This window comes from Panthera onca, chromosome C2 (assembly GCF_046562875.1).
Source record: "Panthera onca isolate mPanOnc1 chromosome C2, mPanOnc1 haplotype 2, whole genome shotgun sequence".
NCBI classification, from domain to species: Eukaryota; Metazoa; Chordata; class Mammalia; order Carnivora; family Felidae; genus Panthera; species Panthera onca.
The window spans coordinates 33617349-33639710 of record NC_138347.1 but is presented as its reverse complement, the minus strand read 5'-3'; the positions used below and the strand labels follow the sequence as shown (position 1 = coordinate 33639710).

The 22362-nt window shown below is 32.6% G+C and overlaps 1 long non-coding RNA gene across 1 annotated transcript; it reads left to right on the top strand.

Moving 5' to 3' along the window:
* Positions 1-2151: 2151 nt before the first annotated feature.
* Positions 2152-19004, top strand: LOC132682780 (uncharacterized). Its single transcript, XR_009611859.1, has 2 exons — positions 2152-2245; positions 18802-19004. It is a non-coding gene; the product is annotated as an uncharacterized LOC132682780 (long non-coding RNA).
* The last annotated feature ends 3358 nt before the right edge of the window (positions 19005-22362 follow it).

Sequence of the window (22362 nt, the reverse complement as noted above, 5' to 3'; positions counted from 1 at the left end):
CTGACTTCAACTCATTTGTGATTAACCAGTGATGACAAAGGGCTATTCGTGACTATGTACATGCTGCAAAAGCATTTCAAAACTCATGTCATTCTGAAACCAGTGCTCGTTTTATAATTTATGAAGCATTTAATCTCATTATTTTCTGACAAGATGTGTGAAGGAACTAAATCCCCTAAATTCACTCAGTTGTTAGAACAAAAATTTTATTTCCTAGTAAATATTCTGACTTGCTAATTGCTCCAAAATCTGGATTCACATTTATTTTCAAAGTTTATACACATGCTGTGAGATTTTCGCTTCTCAATATCTTCTATTATTTTAATTTTAATTTTTAAATGTTTATTTATTTTTTAGAGAGAGAGAGAGAGACAGTGTGAACAGGTAAGGGGCAGAGAGAGAGAGGGAGTCACAGTATCTGAAGCAGGCTTCAGGCTCTGAGCTGTCAGCACAGAGCCTGACGTGGGACTTGAACTTGTGAACTGTGAGAGATCATGACCTGAGCCGAAGTCGGACGCTTAACCAACAGAGCCACCCTGGTACACCTATCTTCCATTATAGTAAATGATATACAAGATACTCTGAAGATAAAGTTTTGATGAGACATTATTCAATGGAACACTTTTATATACATTATTCATTGTATTTTTGAGAAGATATTGGTAAAAGAATAAGAGAAAAGGAAGGAAGGCCATCTTATATGCATAACTCAAACATAAAAGGATATAAAATAGTTAATCAACAACTTGGAGTTGTTATTACTTGTATTTGTGATTAAATGATTCCAGGATAACCCAGTGATTAAGCACACAGACACTTGACCTCAGATGATCATGTAAACTTGACCTAGATATTGACTGAACTCTCTATTCTCTGTATTCTCATCTGTAAAATGGTGGTGAAAATGGTACCTGACTCAGTAGGAGAAAGAAATGTACCAAGAGAGGTACAATAAGCGCTACATAGGATTTTGAAAGTATTACAGAACACAAAGTAACATGGAAAGAAGTGACTTAAAAATCATGGCAAAGGAAGTCCACAAGAGAATAAAAATGGGTTGTGACTCTCTTGGCTGGTGGAAAGACATGTGACTATTAGAGCAATTAGTATTCGATTTATTTGAGCTGCTTTAATAAGATATCATAGGCTGGGTGGCTTATAAACAACCAAATTCATTTTTTACAGTTTTGGAGGCTTGGCATTAAGAGATCGAGGGGATAGCAAATTTAGCGACTGGCGAGTTTCACTTCTTAGTTCACGGATTACTATCTTCTTGCTGTATCTTCACAAGTTGGAAGGGGTAAGGGATTCCTCTGGACCCTTTTTTATAAGGATGCTAATCCCATTCATGAGGGCTCCACCCTGATGACCTAACCACTTCCCAAAGATGCTATCTTCTAATATCAGCATTTGGGACTTATGATTTCTACATATGAATTTGGGGGGCATACAAACATTCAGATCATAAGAAGGGGATATCCAGATTTGGGGAGCACAAATATTATAGTTTTGAGGTCCTTCCTTTAAGAACATGAATATGACATTTAAAATACAAACTTAATTATAGAGGGAAATTATTTATTTATAATGAGAAACAAATTGCCACAAATTACATTTGAAAAATGTAACAAAACCTGTAAATACAATAAATCTAGAAAAATAAGGTGCTGTTTTCTTGACTTCCTGACACTCCTATTATAATTTTCAGCAGACTAATTCTGGATTCTGACAATTCAAATTTTGCTTCTCCTCTACTACTTACATATATGTCTTTTAAAAATTTTTTTCAATATTTATTTGTTTTTGAAAGAGAGAGACAGACAGAGCATGAACGGGGGAGGGTCAGAGAGAGAGGGAACACAGAATCCAAAGCAGGCTACAGGCTCTGAACTGACAGCACAGAGCCCGATGCAGGGCTTGAACTCGTGAACCACATGATCATGACCTGAGCTGAAGTCAAACACTTAGCCGACTGAGCTACCCAGACGCTCCCACTACTCACATATTTCTGATGTCAGCTGCCACCGAACACTTTTCTGTGACTATTTGACTTCTGGCCTGCACCTTCATATCACAACATTAGGCAAGTGGGCCTATTGTGAGGTAAGAATAGTTCTAGAAGACAAACCTTCACTGGAATCACTGGGAAAAAGCCAACAATTCATGGAATGTGTTTCATGACCCCTAAGTAAACCCACTAAATGCATACATGAATCATCTTCTTGCTTGGCCAGATCCTGCAAAGGTCAGTCACTCAAATACCCACTCATCTGAGGGATGGTATTTTCCTGACTCTCCATCTAGAGTTATTATTTTCATGTGTGAAGGGCTGATAAATCTGTATTAGAAAGAATGTGATGTGAAACAAGAAGAAAAGTCACACAAGAGTAAAACACATTTTATTTACCCCCATTATCTCCACTAGGGTCATAATTGTTTCAGATTTCAGAGGGATTCAAAGGAATAAAATGTAATTAGGGATGTGATTGTGACAATATATCAACCAGTGAGTATCAAGACTATTGAAAGATATTATCCCCTCAAAAAAATCCACAAAAACCCATATTCTAGTGCACGGGTTGAGAATATGAGTAGCAAAGAAAAAAGAAGTAGTATTTGTGGAAAATAATAAAACCTAGTGAATTTTTGACAGGCCAGAATGTGGCCTTCAATATCAGATTTTAGAATGTAGAGAGGTTACTTTGACTTTGGTTAATCTCGAGTCATATAATAATAGCTCCCCTGTGAAGTCAGTCCTACCTGAAATTGTGAGACTTTCAATGTCTATCAAGTGGTTATGAAACTCTTCTCTACCTTGATGGTGGTAGTGGTTACATGTCTGTATGAGTTTATCAAAACCTATGGAATTTTACACTAAAAAGTTTAATGCCATGTAAAACGATATCTTAATAAATATATTTTAACACCTTTTTGGCAATAGTAATAATAATAACAAAAACAAAATAAATGGAAAACAGAAGAAAAAGTATTTTCAATTTACATCACACAGAGCTAAGAGACGATCTAAAGTGCTTCTAAAATTTGAAAAGAAAAAATCTGGTAATGATTGAACCGCAAGTATAAACAGACATATCATGGAAAATAGAAATATCGAAGGTCCTTCAATATATTAAAGGATGTTCAAACTTACCCATAAGAGAAATACAACTTTAAACTGATCATGTCTAATGAATTATTTTGTCTCAAAATCCAATTTGTGATGACAGACTCTGTTGGCAAGACTCTAGGGAAACAAGCTCTCTCATAAATTGCTGATGCATATGTAAAATTATAAAATAGTTATGAAGAAACTGTGGCACAGGACTAGAAGTGTTTGCAGACAAGATAATGATGGCCATATTCAGCAGCAGCACTCACCAGAAAAGCAACATTCAAATGCAAACATTGAAGGGCTCACAAAGAACATACAAAGAGTTTAATATACAGAATGGTTGACTGGGGCTTCCAGCATTTCAAATTTCTAAATTTTGAAGAAAGCAATAGTGTACCAAATACCATTTTCTTCAAAAAAGATATTCATTATAGACAGATACCTTTTCCTCTCCATTCCTCCCATCCTCAAGTTCTGGTAAATGCACAATGAAAAAAAAAAATCTTGCCGAGATTTCTCCCGCTTAAGTTCAAGTATACAGGTTAGGTCATGCATTCTAGACAAATAAAAAGTATCCTGGTGAAGTGACATTTAAGGTTAGAACTGAATTCTGAGAAAACTAATTTCCCCTGAGATATCTGCTCTAGAACCTGGAGATTGTTTTGTTTTCTAAATGTGAAGTGTGGAGATCTAGGTTTTAATAGTTTTGTGTGTCTAAGTAACTCATTATAATCCTTAAACATAAGACTCACTAGGGATTTTGTACTGGGATAACACTTTTTCTGAGATCCTGATTTTTGTTTGCTATTCTTGTAAGAGACCTCTCTAACTGCTGAGAGACCCCACTCTGCTCCTGCATCAAGAACTCCTCTAACTCAGATTCAAGATTCAGTGAATAGATAAGGATGAATTTTATAATGTAGTTTATTTAGAATATAACTGACAAGGGTCAAATACTTTTATTTTTGACTTTAATTCCTTTAAAATTAACATCATTGGGTTTGAATTTGCTATGGCATTTGATATTTGGCATCGAATTTCTCTCTAAAAATTCCATGAAAAGGAGAGGGTTTGTACTGAGTAATGACCGAATGAGTTAATTTTCAGTCTTAGGTGCAAAGAGACTTTTGATTTAGTTCAATGAATGCACTGTTTGACCTTATAAAGGTGGGAGCAAAATTTTTCCCTAAAGAGATGACATTGCTCTATTCCTACTTGTTAAGAGACTAAAAATTTCCAAAGGAAAATAACTGAGTGATGTGAAGGAGATCTTGTCTCTTTATACCCGATTTTTCTTTCCATACGAAGAGAGATTAAACAGGTTGAGATGACTGCCCTCTTTCTGTCCAGAGTATTTTGAGTGTCACCTGAATTTCCCTACTTAAGGAAGTAAATGGAACTTTCTTCACTCAATTTCTTCAGTTTTTGTATTGGGAGTAACTAATTACTGGGATCAAGGGTTCTCTTCTCTTATTTCAGATCATAAATCCTGGCCAAATGCCTCCATGAGATGTGTTTGTGTATTTGTTCGTGCCTGTCCTGAGTACATACTATAAGTAAACATGCACAATCCTGGCAATTTTGTTATATAAAGCAAATCCTTTCAGCCTACATAAAAGTTAATATTCAAAAATACCTTTATCAGTAAACTGATAATTTGGCCTCCACCTATCACAACTTAATCTTACTTCTCAAATCAATCAAAAGTCAGGTAATTTAGAACGGTGTTACTTATTAGGACTTCACAAAGACCCTTACAATAACTTTTGGTAATCCTGGGATTAGCACTCAATCATAGATTTAGCTATCAAATTCAACAAGAAAAGTTTACTCAGCTTCTCCTCCATCTTAACCCAATATACATGAATTAAAGACTTTTAAAATGTTATTTGGTAGCATGTTGTTTGTTGACTTATGTTATTTGTGTATTATATTATTATGGTTTTATAATATATTCATAGCATACACAGTTATGTATTATATGTATTAAATATGTATATTGTATGCATTACAGATAATATATTATATATTATATGTATTATATATATTATATAGTTATATTTATTGTTTTCAAGTTAATTTATTATTTTTTTTATTATAGTAAGAGTTTTGAACATGCCTGTTCTATATTTCTGATACTCACTGGAGTTGAGCAACAGAATATGGCAGTCGAAGCTCTATTCCAGAGAAATAAATTGCCAGGAATCCTTTGGAATAAAGGCACTTTTATTTATTCAAATTAATTTAAAATATTGCTTAAATATCTAAGATGTACCTTAAATATTCCTGGCCATGTAAATACAATAGTGAGCCAGATAGATAAGGCTTCTCATCTTATAAAGCTTATATTCTATTGAGGAAAATCAGTACACAAGATAAAGTAAATATATACATAAATACATTAATAAACTTGACATTTCAAGATAGTACTTGTTTCCACGAAGAAAACAAAACTACACAGTGTGTATCAGTTACAGATTGCCATGCATCAAATCACCTTCAATCTTAGTGGTTTAAAGTTACTCTTACTACTTGCTCTGATTTGCCAGATTGATAATTTGAGCTGAGTTGATCATTTGGTCTCATCTGTGGTCCCTTATGCAACTATACTCAGGTAGTGGCTTGGCTGAGGATGAAAGTTCAATATCGCTTCATTCACATGTCTAGAAGTTACTGATGGCTTTTGAAAGAGCCTCCCCAATAAGTTTGTCATTTCTTCTTTACATGATGGTCACAACGCAAAAAGAGAGCAAGTCCCCATGTATAAGGATTATTAAATCTCTTTGTGTCAAATTTGCTGATCGTCCCATTGGCTTATACAATTCTATGGTGAAGTTCAGAGTCAATATGGGAGGGGGCTACACAAGGGCACGGTTATCAGGTATCCTGTTAATCGAGAGCCATTAATGTGACAAGCTCCATAGAGAGTTACTAGCATGCATGTGTGTATGTTGTGTTTGTGGAACTTCACCAAATTCGGTAACCATGCAAGCCTTCAGTATAAGCAAAATTGGAACTCAGGTCTGAATATTGAGCCTTGCATTATAGTTTAGTAACAAATGGTTGAAGTTTTCTCTATATTATAATGTTTCTTTTCATTTAATGATGAACAATAGATATACTGAAAATTACAGAGGAAAAAAAAAAAAAACTTAACACTGCCGATACCAAATCTTGATTTTAAATACAATCATGACCTATTTTCTTAAATTATTTCTAAAACGTTATTTTTATGTTAGTGTAAATGATGTCACTTAATAGATTTATTTTTAGAGTATTTGCCAATAGCATATAGAAATGTAATTGATTTTAGTATGTTGACTGGTTATCCTGCAGTCTTACTATATTGGCTTATTAGATCTAATTGCTGTTTTGTAGATTACTTATGATTTTCTGCATACATAGTCATGTTTTCTGTAAATAAGTTTGTTTACTTTTTCTTTTCCAAACTGTGTGCTTTATATTTTCTTTTCATGTCATGTTTCAGTAATGACTTGAAATGGTGGACGTTCTTGCTTGTTTTGAATCCCACGTTTTGTGTGTGTGTATGTGTGTGTGTGTGTGTGTGTGTGTGTGAATTTACTGCAATAATGGGGGTGAAGGACATCATGGGGATATGATTCTAGAGGGTATATATATATATATATATATATATATATATATGTTTTCTTTTACTCAGTGTCAAGGAGAGAGAGGCAGATTGTCTTTGTATTTTCTTCCAGTGTACCTAGAAATTCTCACTCATTCTTATGTTAAATATGTATCCTCCAGAATCTCAGTTTTATGCAGTGTTGTCCTACTAGATTCCCTGGCTTATACATCCCTAGATTTTATTCTCTTTTCCCAACTCAGTGACTCAACAGAAGCTTAATATATCCAAGGTTCAGTGAAAGTCCTCAGGTTGAGGATTATGTTTGATATCTGTGTTTATCTTCTAGTGTTGTCAGTTTCATTGCATTTGGGGCATGATCTATCCTTACTTTCAGGCCATCTTGTCGATATACTTAAAAAGATGTTTTAAAATTATATGAGCTATTACTTTATTCCATACAGTCAGAATGTTTAGCCAGTGTCTTAGGAGAAAAAAAAATCTATTGAAAACAGAAATCCAAACTTGCCCTTTAGAGGAACTGAGAAACTTTGCTGATCTCACAGGATTCGGGGTATACTTAAAAATGTCAATATATGTAAAGTAATTAGAACAGTGCCTTGCACTTAGAAATTGCTGTATAGCTAGTAGTTGTTTCATTTTTTAATGGGAAAATGATATGGCTTTAAAGACAGTTTTATGCTAGTAAATAGCAAGAACTCCAATACACTAACACAAGAGATCAATACATTTAGTCATCATTAAATAAGCTCATGTTATATGAGTAGATATTTATGGACTAACTTTGTTCTGTGATACTAGTTAGGAAGATGGTATTTGGAGAATTTGAATTTTCCTGTGAGACAGAAATGAGATAGGAATGTGGAAGAAATGGACACTGCCTTGGAAGGGAGACCTGGACAGCAGAGCCAAAGGCTTCAGTGAAGAGGATGAAGAAGGAACCTACATTTGTTAAAGCCTGGTGTGTGCCGGGCACAGCTTCATGTGTTCTAAATAAAATTTCTTCATATAATCTGAAAGCAGTAGCTCCAAAATATGAGTATTGATGCAAATTGAAAATTGGAAATTTGAAATTGAAATCAGAAGAATTAAATATCTTACAGGTGGTTGAAGCTTTATTTTGAAACACATTCTTTTAAATTAATCAATACAGTGCTTTGTACCAACGGGGGTTTCATAATACATCTGTTGTGTTATTAATATTTCACTATGTTTATAACAAAACTAAAGTGTTTATTATTGTATCAAAGCAGTCTCATTTGCTCACATCCACTTGCTTATGAAGTTAAAATAAAGTAAGTTGTCATGTATTAGTTACCAATTTCAATGATAGTAACCATTCTTTATATATCTTCTTCAATGTACTAGTAATCTCTACCGAATCTATGGTTGTTGAAGTTGGTGAATTTGAGGCACAGCAAAGTTAAGGTGGAAAATTATGAGGTGAAATTTTTACTCATGCAAACTCTGGCTATAAACTCTTCCTATATAAATAATAATATATAGTTCAAGTAAAGGGACAGAATCAATACGTGATTTGAAATTTCATAACAAAACTATTATTAAATATATGAAAAATTGCATATACTAGAGTAGATGCATATCATGGTCTTTAAGAACATGGATATTTTAAATTTTTTTTTTCAACGTTTTTTATTTATTTTTGGGACAGAGAGAGACAGAGCATGAAGGGGGGAGGGGCAGAGAGAAAGGGAGACACAGAATCGGAAACAGGCTCCAGGCTCCGAGCCATCAGCCCAGAGCCTGACGCGGGGCTCGAACTCACGGACCACGAGATCGTGACCTGGCTGAAGTCGGACGCTTAACCGACTGCGCCACCCAGGCGCCCCAAGAACATGGATATTTTAAAAATATGTAGGTATGGATAGGGATCCAGATAGAGACTAAGTGAGAAAATAGGCTTTCTATCTTCTAGTTTTTACTTGAGTTTGTTTCAGCAATACTCATGAGTTCATGTAGAGGAATTATCAAACATACATGTTTAGTAGAATCTTTAGTAGCACTATCTACCAAATGTGGGGCTGGGCATTTTTATAGTTCAGGGAAAGCTACTGGTTGGTGTAATGAAACTCTCAGTGCATTAACACAATAAAAATTTATGCATTTGTGTTAGGTTTATACCAGTACAAACCAGTACAAACTGGTAGGGGGCTTTTTTTTAGGCAATCATTGAAAACTCTATTCTTGGTTCATCCAGGGGGTGCTGCTATTACCTAGGACCTCAGAGCCCCTCATTGGCACTCTGTGTCCGGGCATGGAGATGAACAGGAAGCATAGCGCTATATGTCAAATCATATGTATTGGGTTGTAAAATTGGAAAACTTACTTCTGTCCACATTCCCATGGCCAGAACTCATCACATGGCCACATCTTACTGTAAGAGGGGAGGGAGGTATATTCTAATGGTACTCTCATAGGGAGAATAGGAAGACTTTGGTGAATAACTGGCCAGAATAGGTTACAACATTTAAAAACAAGCTAAAATGTTGTAATCTAGTCCACACCATTATTCTCACTTGTCTATACCTCGGGTAGCACGACCAAAAGGCATACGATTCCTGAAAGTAGAGTCAGAAACCATGAACTTTAGACACAGAGTATAGATGAGAAAATACATAGAGAAGAAAAAGGGCTTGATAAAAAAATTAGTGGACTAGGTGCCTCTTTAAAAAGCAAATCTTTCAAAGTTAAGTGGGAAAGGCAATTTAGGAATATAGTTTAAGTCTAGTTAAGCAGTAATTCATAGTTGTTGAGTAATTTTTACATAGAAAGTAAATTGTTACATGTACATGTTATGAAGGTAATTTTCAGTTTGGGGAAAAATTAGGGAAGTAAATATTCTAGAGTCAGGGAAATAGACAAGAAACGCACCCCAGAATTTTATGCCAGATACCTAAGAGACTGAATTTCAATGGTGTTGTGTGGAAGGAGAAAGACAAACACACTGGAGATATTTTAGAGATAAACTAGAAAATATGTGACCCTTTATTGAATAAAAAGAGTTATAATCCAGAATGTGAATTTTAAAATTAGAGAGGTTGTAATTAAATGAAGTCACCCATTAAATGTGTTTGGGTGTAACTGGAGTTATTTCCAAAGCATCAGGAAAATAAGTCAGAGTAACTACAAAAAGTTCATTTTACAAGAATAAAAGGAAAGAGTGACATGATTGCTAATGGCTACCAATAGATCTTGACTGTAATTAAGTTCATAAAAATGTAGAAAAAAGTACATTTACCCATGCCTCTATTTAATTATATAATTTTCATTTTTCTTGAGTATGTGGTTATCGATTAAATATGTCTCTTAAAATCTGTATCAGCTTAAAATCTTGGGTGTAGACTGACATATAATTATAGCATATTCTGTAGCATCATACAGAATAAAATAAATGTCACATAGAGATTATTGTGTTCTTGTGACACATCTCACCTGGGAAAAAATAATTGTTGGAACTTGCTCTGTTTTCTTGGTCAGTTTGTTTAACAGTGTTTGAAAATATAATATTCATGTCACAGCTTATATTTTTCATGTTTTGCAATATTGTTAAAATTTGAATAATTTATAATAATCATTTAGAATTGATAAAACTTGGCTTTAGAGTACAGCTGAAGGTCTAGAGAAAAAGATCATTTCATTTTATAGAGCTTATGAAATGCTCTTGTGCTCTAAATGGACATTCTAATGTTTCTATGATAATCAATGAATCTACTCTCTCTTGAACAGTGATCTTTATTTCAAAAGACAAGACTTCGAAATATCTTTAGAACAGTTCTCTTTCTTTGAAATGCACACTTCTACAGAAACAACAATAGTTCTCACTAGTTAGTTTTGTTTATTCATTGTTGATAATATAACTGTGTACTTCCAACGAATTTATACTTTATCAGGGCAGACAAGCGGAGTTCTCTGTTAGCTGCCTGCAGGCCAATGTCTATGTATTGAAGACCTTTTTGGAAGGACGTAGGTCATTCTCACTTGCATTTAAATAAGTTCACTGGACTTAGCAAATACCAAGAAAGTGATGTTCTTAAAAATATTCTCTATTTGTGCTTTATAATCTCTATATCTTTAACTATAATGTTTACAAGAATAAAAGAAAAAGAAAAATGTTGGAAGTTCTCAGAACATGGCGCTGGATTTGATTATCAATTAGAAATAAAATTAGTAATTAATTCTTGCTAATGCCATTACATTTATTTTCTTTGGTGTTGACAAGTATGAAGATTTCTGAAATAACTTCTCAGGGATTTGATTCAAGTAACAAAACTCACTAGGATAGAAACATAGACAAATCTTGAGTGAGAAATATGAGCTGATATTTTTTGTATGATCTTTAAAACATTTCTAGGTCGAATTCAAAGAGAAATTTAGTTGTTCCTCTAAAGTGATTGTTTTTCTAAAGAAGTAAATATATTTTTTCAGACATTCACAAAGTGAGCATTTATATACATATTCAATAGTAGTAGCAGGGATAGAAACAAACAATTGTTTTTCCATTACTCAGTGTATCATACGTGAAATACTCAGAATCTTAGGAGCCAGCCAGGCAACTTTCCTCATTGTAAAGGTAAAATACAGTTCAGAAATGAAGAGCTATATTCAAAAGCTGTCGAACTAGTGTGCTTTCAATTGGATATCCCTGAAACTCTACAACAAAGAACGAAGGAAAAACCCAAGAGCTTATAATGTTATGTGACTTCATTAATCCATGTCAAGTAAGCTAGTATATTATATGGTTTATAAAGCATCATTTCACAAGTCATATAGAAAAGCTGAGTACTTTAATTACTTTTTTTGTTTATTATTGATCTATTTTGTTTGTATTATTTTGCTTATCAAGACAAATTGGATCAGCTATTTGACTAGGTTTACTATTGCTAGTCTTATAAAATAGTATTTTAGGACTCTCCAAAGAAACAGAGTCAATAGGATAGATAGATATATCAATAGACAGACAGAGATGGAGATTAAAAATAGAAAGAATTGGCTCATGTCATTGTGAAGGCCAGCAAGCCTGAAATTCATAGGTTAGACTAGTAGGCTGGAATTTCAGACAGAATTTCTATGATAGTCTTAAAGCAGAATTCCTTCTTTACTAAGAAAGTTTAGTTTTTGCTCTTAAGGTTTTAAACTTACTTGAATGAAACCCACCCTCATTACAGAGAATAATCTGCTTTACTTAAAGTCATCTGATTATAAATGTTAATCACATCTACAAAATATCTTCACAACAATATCTAGAATAGTGTTTTACAAAAAATCTGAGATATTATCTAGCCAAGTTAACACATAAAATTAACCACCATGACAATTAAAGGGAAAATGTGAAGTATTTATAATGTCAAGCAAAACTGTATGCTTAGGGAAGCTAAATTCACTATAACTATCCTTAGATTGCTTATTAGGGCTTGTAACGTTTGTGTGTCCAGTTTGAATCAATTTCCACAAATAGCTAAATTAGAATTGTAGCGATGGTCCCTATTATTTTCTGCATAAAAGTACCACTAATGTTATTTTTCCATAAGTCAACAATGATATGATTATGACTAAAATAGATAAATAAAATTCCAGCCCAAGAAGTCCAGAGAGCACTACAAATGACTCCCAGTCTAAATGGGTGCATGTTCCATGTTGAGAACCAGGCCTTTGTTGAAACTTTAGTGAGAGGCTAAAAACAAAAGAACTCAGATTAGACTATATGAGATTTAATCCTGGTTTTATCTTTTAAGGACTCTCTTACTGGGGAAAACACAAAATATCTTGATATAGTATTTTTAACCTGTAAAGTGGGATTTCTAACTAAAATATTGCTAATTAGAATTCAGTGAAATAATTCTTTCAAAGCCTTTAACCTTTTTTTCTGACATGTGGTGGCTATCCAATAAACTTTAGCTGTAATTAAAATAATGCAAACTATTTATTTGTTTATTTATTTAATTACTTTTAAGTTTTAGGCATGCTAGCAATGGCTTCATTTCATAGGTGAAAAAATGAGACTTACAGAGGGTAAGCAACTTGGGGAAAATCACATATTGGAGACATTTGGGTATTCATATCAGTAAATAGAAGAGGACCTATTTTACCTTCACACTGTAGAATGTCTAACAATGTCTTTGAGATGGAAATATAGTGCTACATAACAGAAAATAATCTGAGATAGAATCAGTTTTTGGTGACACTGATGCGTGAAACACAGTGGGAGTAGTCTTAGAATAATATATTGAAAAGGCATTCATGTAGGCAATACAAAAGAAATAAAGCTATTAAGCTAAATTTTAGGTCTTTGTCCCCTAATTCACCACAGCATATCAACTTTATAAGCTTTCCCAATAAAATAATAAATACATTTTCATGAGAAGAAAATGGAATAATCAACACCTCATCCATCAGAGATCGTGATTTTCAACATTTTCTTACACATACACACATTTTGTTCCTTTTTTTTTAACCAAGCAATATAAACATTACTAGCAAATTATTTTCCAGTTTTTCTGACTACATTGCAAGAAGCATAATAATTAAAAATGTAAGTATTATAAATATCACAGAAATAACAATCATATAACAAAAAAATTACATTTATCTTATTACTCCCAATTTGGTAAGGTAAACTAGTAGTTCATCATTATTTAACCTGATTTTGTGCTTCTTGGAGTTTAAAGGAGATGAAATATTTTTCTTATTTATTGGCCATCTCTATCCCTTATCTTGTGGATAGACATTACAAATGTTTTAGTTACAATCAAACTCAAATAATTGCAAGTCACACTTCAACTTCCAAAGAAATGAAAATACAACTGTATATTTGAGTAAACTCAATTTAAATGGCCTGAATTTTGTGAATATAAATGTAACTGATTTCACTGTAGAAAATGAAAAGAACATAAAAGAGAGTAAAAAGGAAAGTAACAAAGCACAATTTCCGTTTATCATTGTAACATCTGATCAACAGAATGAGCATGGCTAACATAGTGTCATTTGGTTACAACAGTGTAGTTAATCGTATATCCGGTTTCTCAGAGAAAAAAATAAATAAATAGGCAATAGACGGAGAATAGATAACAGTTAGTAGATAACAATCTCTTGCACATACCCCACACAAAAATTCTTCAAAGCAAACTTAGGATATCTTAAATGTGTATGTCCTGCTACTTTTCTACTTAACTCCCACTTTATCTAAAAATTGTCATGGGGAGCCTGGGTGGCTCAGTTGGTTAAATGCCTGACTTAAGTCATGATCTCAGGTCCTGATCTCAAGGTCTGTGAGTTTGAACCCCACATCAGGCTTTCTGCTGTCAGCCCAGAGCCTGCTTCAGATCCTCTGTCCCATTTTTCTCTCTGCTCCTCCCCCACTCACTCACTCACACATTCTCTCTCTCTAAAAACAAATAAACATTTTTTTAAAAAGTTGTCATGTATGGGTTTATCACATTTTGTTTATCCATCCATTAGTGGAGAGATGGTCCTACCTTTTGAAATTTACTATTTCATGTTTTGAAAGTATCTTTTCTTTTAATGTTTTTTAATGTTGATTTTTGAGAGAGAGAGACAGAGTGTAAGCGGGGAAGGGCAGAGAGAGAGGGAGACACAGAATGTGAAGCAGGCTCTGGGCTCTGAGCTGTCAGCACAGAGCCCCAGGTGATGCTGGACCATGAGATCATGACCTGAGCTGAAGTCGGACGAATAACCAACGGAGCCACCCAGGCACCCCTCATGTTTTGGAATGTATCTTAAAAAAAGCATCAGATATGTATAAAATGTTTTATAAATACAGACATTGATGATTGTTTAACAAGTATTTATTGTCTACTATGTGCCAAAAACTACTTCTTAAGCTAATAGCTAAAGAAATTAAAAAAGTGAATGTCACTGAAAAAATCTCTGACTCCACCTTGATTTTACTCCAGTGGAAATGACAGTTAATAAGAACATATAATTGAATATGGTTTAATACACATAATTTATATACATTATATGAATATAAATATATATTGTCATGTCAAATAGTGTTTTTTTTATTAAAATTTTTTTTTAACATTTATTTATTTTTGAGACACAGAGAGACAGAGCATGAACAGGGGAGGGTCAGAGAGAGGGAGACACAGAATCTGAAACAGGCTCCAGGCTCTGAGCTGTCAGCACATAGCCCGACGCAGGGCTCGAACTCACAGCCCTCACGGACCGTGAGATCATGACCTGAGCTGAAGTCGGCCGCTTAACCAACTGAGCCACCCAGGCGCCCCTCAAATAGTGTTTTTGAAAGTCTTTACACATAATACATACAAATATATAAGAAAAATGAGTCTATAATGTAAGGGAATCTTAAAATTATTACACTGAGTGAAAGTAGATAGCCAAAGAAAATATTCTTTACAGAATCATTTTTATAAAATTATAAAAAATACAATCTGTAGAGATAAGAAACAGATCAGAAGTCATCTTTGGCTGGAGAGAGAACAGGTGGATTGGAAGGGATACAAGAAAACTTTTGGTTTCCCTATTTTGTAATACACTAATTGAAATCATGTGTATATTGTATTCTTTTAATTTTTCCTTTTTTTTTTTTTTTGGTTATTCATAGGAATGAAAATTTTTGTCACTTGTAAATAATTCACAAACCATTATCTTTGTCCATATTCTTTTTTATTTCAATGGAAGTGCTGATTTTTTTCTTATTGATTTGCAAAGACATCCTTAGATAAAAAAAATTCCTCTAATATATACTACAAGTATTTTACTAAATTATCTCTTTTTTTAATATTTACAATCCCATTGATATAAAGAAGTTTTACATTTATAGATAATATACTCGTTTGAATTCTACTCAATTTATTTCAATTTAATTGTTTCCTCCATTCAACAAATATTTACAAAGTATTTGTTGGAAACTGAATGAATACATTATTATCTTTCTCAAAGAATCTCAGTTCTGTTAAAAGATAAACTGAGGCCTCCTAAAAATTTCAAGAGTTTAGATTAGCAAAGAATCAACTCTAATAAGGCAGTGTCAAACCACAAGTGATTAGGGGCAAGTTCCACCCACAGAGATTAGAGGAAAGACTTTTATAAAAAAGTCGAAGCAAAACAAGGAAATTATATAATTGGCTATAGCATATAGATTGCCTTATTTCGGGAAGCCTAATTGTCTGTCCTTAGGTTTTGATTTCATTATCTTACAACATTTGCAGCTTTTGCAGACTCCTAAAGGCATTAGAACAGACCAATGGCGTTTTGGTTTAATTAATTTAACAGTTCCAAATGACACTATCTTGCCTTTTAAAGAAAAGACATAGATTCTAATTATAGACTTTGTTCTATTTTTATGTAGTTTTCAAAAATCAAAAAAAGATTCTTTTTAGTCTATTCAGGGAAGAGTTAAAAAATAAGCCAAATGTACGGTACCTTTCAACCACCAGAATTTATCATAGTAGTCGCTAAATGATTATAATTTTTAAATAAGTATTTGTGTTATTATATCTTTAGCTAAAATAATAGTTTTTACCCTCTTTTTGTTCTGCCTTGGAGTTATATTGATCTTTAAAATCTCACTGAGACTTTTATAAAAAGTGAAAGGTGTATAATTGGATTCTACTTGAAAGCCAGTAGCTCAGAGACAAGAGTTCCATTTTGAATTAGTTTAGAAATATCAGAGTGTACACAGACTTGTGAGTAGTGTACTGCCTCCGGAATGATCACTTGCCTAAGAATGAGGAAATTTTTAAGTAAATGAACAATCATCTCTCTGTAAATTACCCCTATGTTCCACCAGCTGAGTGACCAAGCAGAATCAATTTGTATCTGAGAGATTGTTCTTGGTTTCCCTGCAAAAACAGATGGCAATGTTTGAACAAATTCACCAAATTATAAAGCAAACTTGTTATAATTTCAATCTTCACTTGTCAATCAACAACCATACACTCACTCAAATTTCAAAACTCATCATCTTTTTACGATGTTAAAATAGAACAAACGAATTATGTGTTTAGGATATAATCATGCAAAGCCTGGAAAAATGAGATCAGACTTGGCTCAGTATCAAATTTGACACCATTGCAATTGAGTGTTAGATTCAAAGATGCCTTGAACACAATAATCAATAATAGCAAAGTCCAAAATAATTAATGTGAATTAGTTGTGTCCCCTACATTAACTTTTATCAGTTTTTTGGACAGGTTAAAAATATGTGCTCATTTTTCCATGTCCATAAATTATTATAGCATTTGCTACTAAATTATTGCAAAGATAGACAATCCTTAATGGGGGAAAAAAAAAAAAAGATTATCAAATGTGAATCTATGTTTTCTTGTTCAACATGTGTATTTTACAGCCTAACTCCTAGTAACACATTCATCTATTTTAGTTTTTCCTTTTTAGAGTCCTAACAAGCACCTTCCAACATGTGCGTGTGCGTGTGTGCACACGCACACACACAGTCTCAGAAAATGCATCTATCTATTAAAAAAATATATATGATGAATTGGTTTAGGGGCATATTGATTTATATAAGAATCACCAAACTAATTTCCTATGTATAATTTGGTGAAAGATTTAGTCTGAATAAATCAGATGAAGCAAAATTGTTGCTCTTTAGAAAATATTAATATAAATAGTTTATATGAAAAGACACAGAAAATTGAGAAATTCTAGTTCTATTAAGTGACAGATATCTTTTAAAAGGTCATAAATGAATTTATTCCTTTAAAATATGTTTATTAAGCATCATGTTTTCCTGTTTCCTTGTTCTCTATTAATATGTTGTCTGAACTTTAAAACTAATATTCCATTCAGTTATTAGAAAACTTTTAAGTATATTTGGAACATTCTGAGTACATAAGTCTAATTTTTCAAATAAATTTTATGAAAGCTAATCTAATTTCTCTGTGAAAATTTAACATCTCAATTGAAATGTTCTGTGAGTATAAAATACACACTAGATTTCAAAGATTAAATAATGTAAAATATCACAATAATGATTTCCATATAATTAAATATTAAAATAATAATTTGGGTTTATAATTTAAATAAGTACGTTCTTAATTTTTTAAACGGTTTTTATATATCTACGAGATTGTAAAAAGAGAAGAAATAAAAGCATTAATGTTGGTAAAGTACTTAACAGTTTCCTATCACATAGCTAATTTTTACTAATATTCATGATTTTTATCAGAATCCACCATTTGCCTATATCATAGGCCAAAGAGGGATTTTCTTTTATAATGTGAATATTACTGGTGAAAAATCTGCTTAAATGTATTATTTTAGCCTGATCTGGGATCTAGAATTAATTTGTAGGCATGTCTTTAGATAAAAGTGGGAATCTACTATCAAAATACATATCCAGAATTCATGTATCAAGTTGTTTCAAACTGAACTAAGAGAGCATTACTAAATGCATTTCTGGTAATGTCTTACATAATTCTTATCACTCAACGTAGTAGGTGTCATTAATAACTCAATTGCTCTACAAGAGAAAAAATGCAATTAAAGTGCCCAACGGACACATGTGGAATCATTCAACAAATGTCTTCTGAGTGTCTCCCTTGCATGTGGCCTGTGCTCAAGGAGCATGAATATCATGAATAAATAAGAGCAACAAAGACCCTCATATTTCTGGAGTTTATTTTCTAGGTAGAGAATAGGGATTTAAAGGCATTTTCTGCCTTCATTAAATTACACTGCTAACATTAGTTTGGTGACATGGGCTAGTTTTTTAATTCTTTTTATCTTGATTTCATGCCTAAAAAGGATTAATAACAAAAATAATAAAAAACAAGCACAAGCATGCAGAATTGGAGGTTAATAAAGTATCACATGTGAACATCACCTTACTAAATGTATCTCCTATATATTTACTATTTTTTTAATGCTGATATTATTTTAAAACTACTCACTGTATGGCATAGCATATTTTCAATACATTGACTTTCAGGTTGTATGAACTTTACCTTTTAGTACTAAGCATATTATCTGATATTATAAATTAGTACAGTATCTTTGAATTATTTTTTCTTTTGTAGTTTTGACATGAAATATTGCTGTTTCTCATTTCTCCCAGTTGGACCCGTTCAAGACTCAAAACTCAAGAGGACTTTTGATTAAAACTAAATAATGTTATCCTAAACAAATGTTAGGATTTCCACAATACCCGGGATATCTGAGAAGCAAACCACAGTGGAGTTCATACAAATAAATGCTGCAAAGTAATATTCATTCAGTCTGAACCTTCTAAAGTGAAATTCAATAAATTCATTAAAAATATTGTTTTGATTTTTATCAGAAATACTTAATCACATATCCTAGTATATGAATATATTTTCTCATGTAACAGCATTTATATTATTAAAAAATATGTATCTAAATCCCCAACTTGCGACACTGCGAACTATGGGAATACACAAAGAAACCACAATTTTTTCATACATGAAAGATAACACGGAAAGCCATATAAATCTTAATAGCTTAAAGTATTAAAAGTTTAATCAAAACATTGAGAGATTTTTATTTTCATTTGGGAAGTCAAAAACACTTTAATTTCCTCTCACATATCATCTAAGAAAATCCTTTTCATTTCTATTAAATCAGACATCAAAAAATGGTATGTTCCTACCTTCAAGGAGAAGAGCCTTAAAAGTCTTCATTTTTCACACTTTCATCATTTTCTTAATCATATGTTTGTCCTATTAAAATCCATGCGTATGAAAAATTCTAAATAACATTTGCTTCCTGTAGCCCTTATTTTCAGAAGTAAAAATGTTCTTGAGAACCTAGGACAGAATATTCTTAGGGCATTCTAAACTAGTAGTAGTTAGACCCCCTTTTCAGTGAATTCACTACGTTACTTAAAGGGACTTCATGTTTTTAATTGAGAAGCTAATAATGGGTTTAAATATATATAAAATGATTCTTTGTGAATTTTTGCAAGTGAAAATTAATAATGGCCTTTGAATTTTGAACATCACCTTACCATTTAAATGCCCAATGCCAAATATTAATCAGTCTGCCAACATAATGTGAACATGGAATGAGTGTTTTTTAAGCAAAAACATTGGGTTTTGACCTTGTTGTTGACTAAAATGTTACATGATGGCCAGGATTCAGCCATTCTATCACTTCAGAAAATAAGCTTGAGAACAAGTGATTCACAGCACTTCCCTTAAATGACATTATAGAAGTGATAATTCAGAAAATAAGATACATTGTTTTGTCTATTAATTGAATTCCCAGATTGACATAACCTGATATTATTTGGCCAAAAAACAAAGCAAAACAAAACATGTAAGAGACCTGTGGTTAAAATTAAAGTGAGTATAGCTATACAGAACAATCATATTACTTCGGGCAGTGACCTGTGATAATTTGTTAAAGACAAAGATATAAGTAGAAAATAGTTGCTTTAAGGGCTTTGATATTTTATTGAAACTGATGGTTTTTCTTAAGAAACAAATGGCTCAAAGCAATGAGCCATTAAAAATCGCTACCTATTATTCTATAGAGATTTATCTTGCACACAATTATGCACATATATCAGAAAATGTTATTAATATCTCTGGGAATTTTTTCATCATAGCCTCAATCAAAATGATGTGCCCACAAGCTTAATTTTCTATCTTTCTCTGTGAGTTATACATTGGATATTAATGCAGTTCATCAGGTATACTAAGTCTTAGCACATCAGCTAACATGGGCTATGCAAAATATTGAACAAGAGGGAAGATTACAAAAACAAAAATACAAAAAGAGGAAGAAGAAAAGGAAAACTCCTTTTTTACAGAGGACAAATTTCTGCCATGCAAACGAAATCAGAAACTACTATCTAAAATAACTTGCTGGTTGTATTACTAATGAAAGCTTATTTTGTTAAAAACAAGACTTCTAGGAGATATTAAAATCAGTGCCCACCTCTGATAACTGCATAATGAATGATGACAACTAGGCATTTGTTGGTTGGGTGTTCATAGAATTTCCAACCACAGAATTAGTTTGTAAGAGGTTAACATTATTTCTTTAAAGTCTCCCCTGATGCCAAAGATACAACATAAGGGAAAGTATTCATTTGGTATGACCAGGCTAGTAAACATTTAACTAGAAACTTAGAATTCTCTGAGAGGTGATGTTAAACTGTCTTTTTTGCATATAAAAATGAATTTTCAATAAAGCACAATGAATCAGAAGGAGATGTTTCGGGAATTCTGAATTTTTCCCAGTTTCATATATATAATCATTAAACAACTGATGTATGAACGAGGCTGCATTAATCTCTAATAGATGCTCTAAATTATCCTCAAAGAATGTATGAATTAAAGGAAACATTTAAAAAAAAAACATTTTTAAAACATTTTAAAACATTAAAAAAAAACATTTTTAAAAACATTTAAAAAAAAAGGAAACATTTTAAACATTTTAACATTTTTAAAACATTGTATCTCTGAATAGTTGAACTAGAATGGATAATTTTCAAAAGTTAATTAGAAGTAAAAACTAGTGGCGCTTAGGTGGCTCAGTAGATAAGTATCGGACTCTTGATCTCAGGTCATGATTTCAAGGTTCAGGACCCAGCCCCACTCGGGCTTCGCGCTGACAGAACAGAGCCTGCTTGGGATTCTCCCTCTCCTCTCTCTCTCTCTCCCTGCCCCTCCGTCACTCACACACAGCTCTCTCTCTCTCAAAATAAATAAATACACTTACAAAAAAGAAGTAAAAAAAAAAATAAATCACAAGTAGTTGTATTTATAAGGCTATGCTATCCTGTAAGAAAGATAAAGAGATGGCACCAATATTGTGATTGTTTCTGGATAAGCTGAAGGGTTAAACGACTTCTCAGAGTTGAATGTCCATTTGTAGGGGATCAAGGATGGAAGTACAGGTGTTGTAACCAAAGTCTTCACTCTTCCCATCACATCATTTCCATTGGTATGCTATTCGTTAAAGGTGACCAAGCAATTTCTTAAGGATTTTGAACTTCAGTTGCCTAGTGAGAGAACATGAAATGTGATTTGGATCACAGATCCTGCTTTGGGAAATTTTGCTAGTGAACTGGAACACACTGTTACATTTGAGTGTTTGCCCTATTTATCTAGTCCTACAACATACTGCATTCAGGCTGTGTCTGAAGCAAGCAAAAAATTAAGTAAACAAATAGTTATCAAGATTTTGCTCCTATTTAAGCTAAGGAAAATGTTTCATTATATTGATTTTTCCCTCATGAATTAAAGACTTCTTTTTTTTTTCCATGAAGATGAGTAGTAAAAACATTATTGATCTATTTACAGTCAATCTAAAATTTACCTTAGCATTAACAAAGGAAAAAACATAGAAACCTTGGGTAAGGTTAAAGTAATATTTATTAAGCTGGGTCCATTTCAAATCTTTGTAATTTAAAAACAAAATAAGATAAAAGATTATGTCAAAATTAAGAACATTCTTTAAAATGTTTATTCAAATAATCAGGTGATAAATAAGCATCAACTTTTCAAATAAGATATTTTGTCAGTTTCATTTATTTGTGTTAATAAAAGGGAATTTTCTTTAATTTAAAAAAATGTTTCAACAATGGCCAAGGGAAAGAAAGAGCTACTCTGATTTACAGTCACCACAATATGCAGTGATTGGTGTTGTG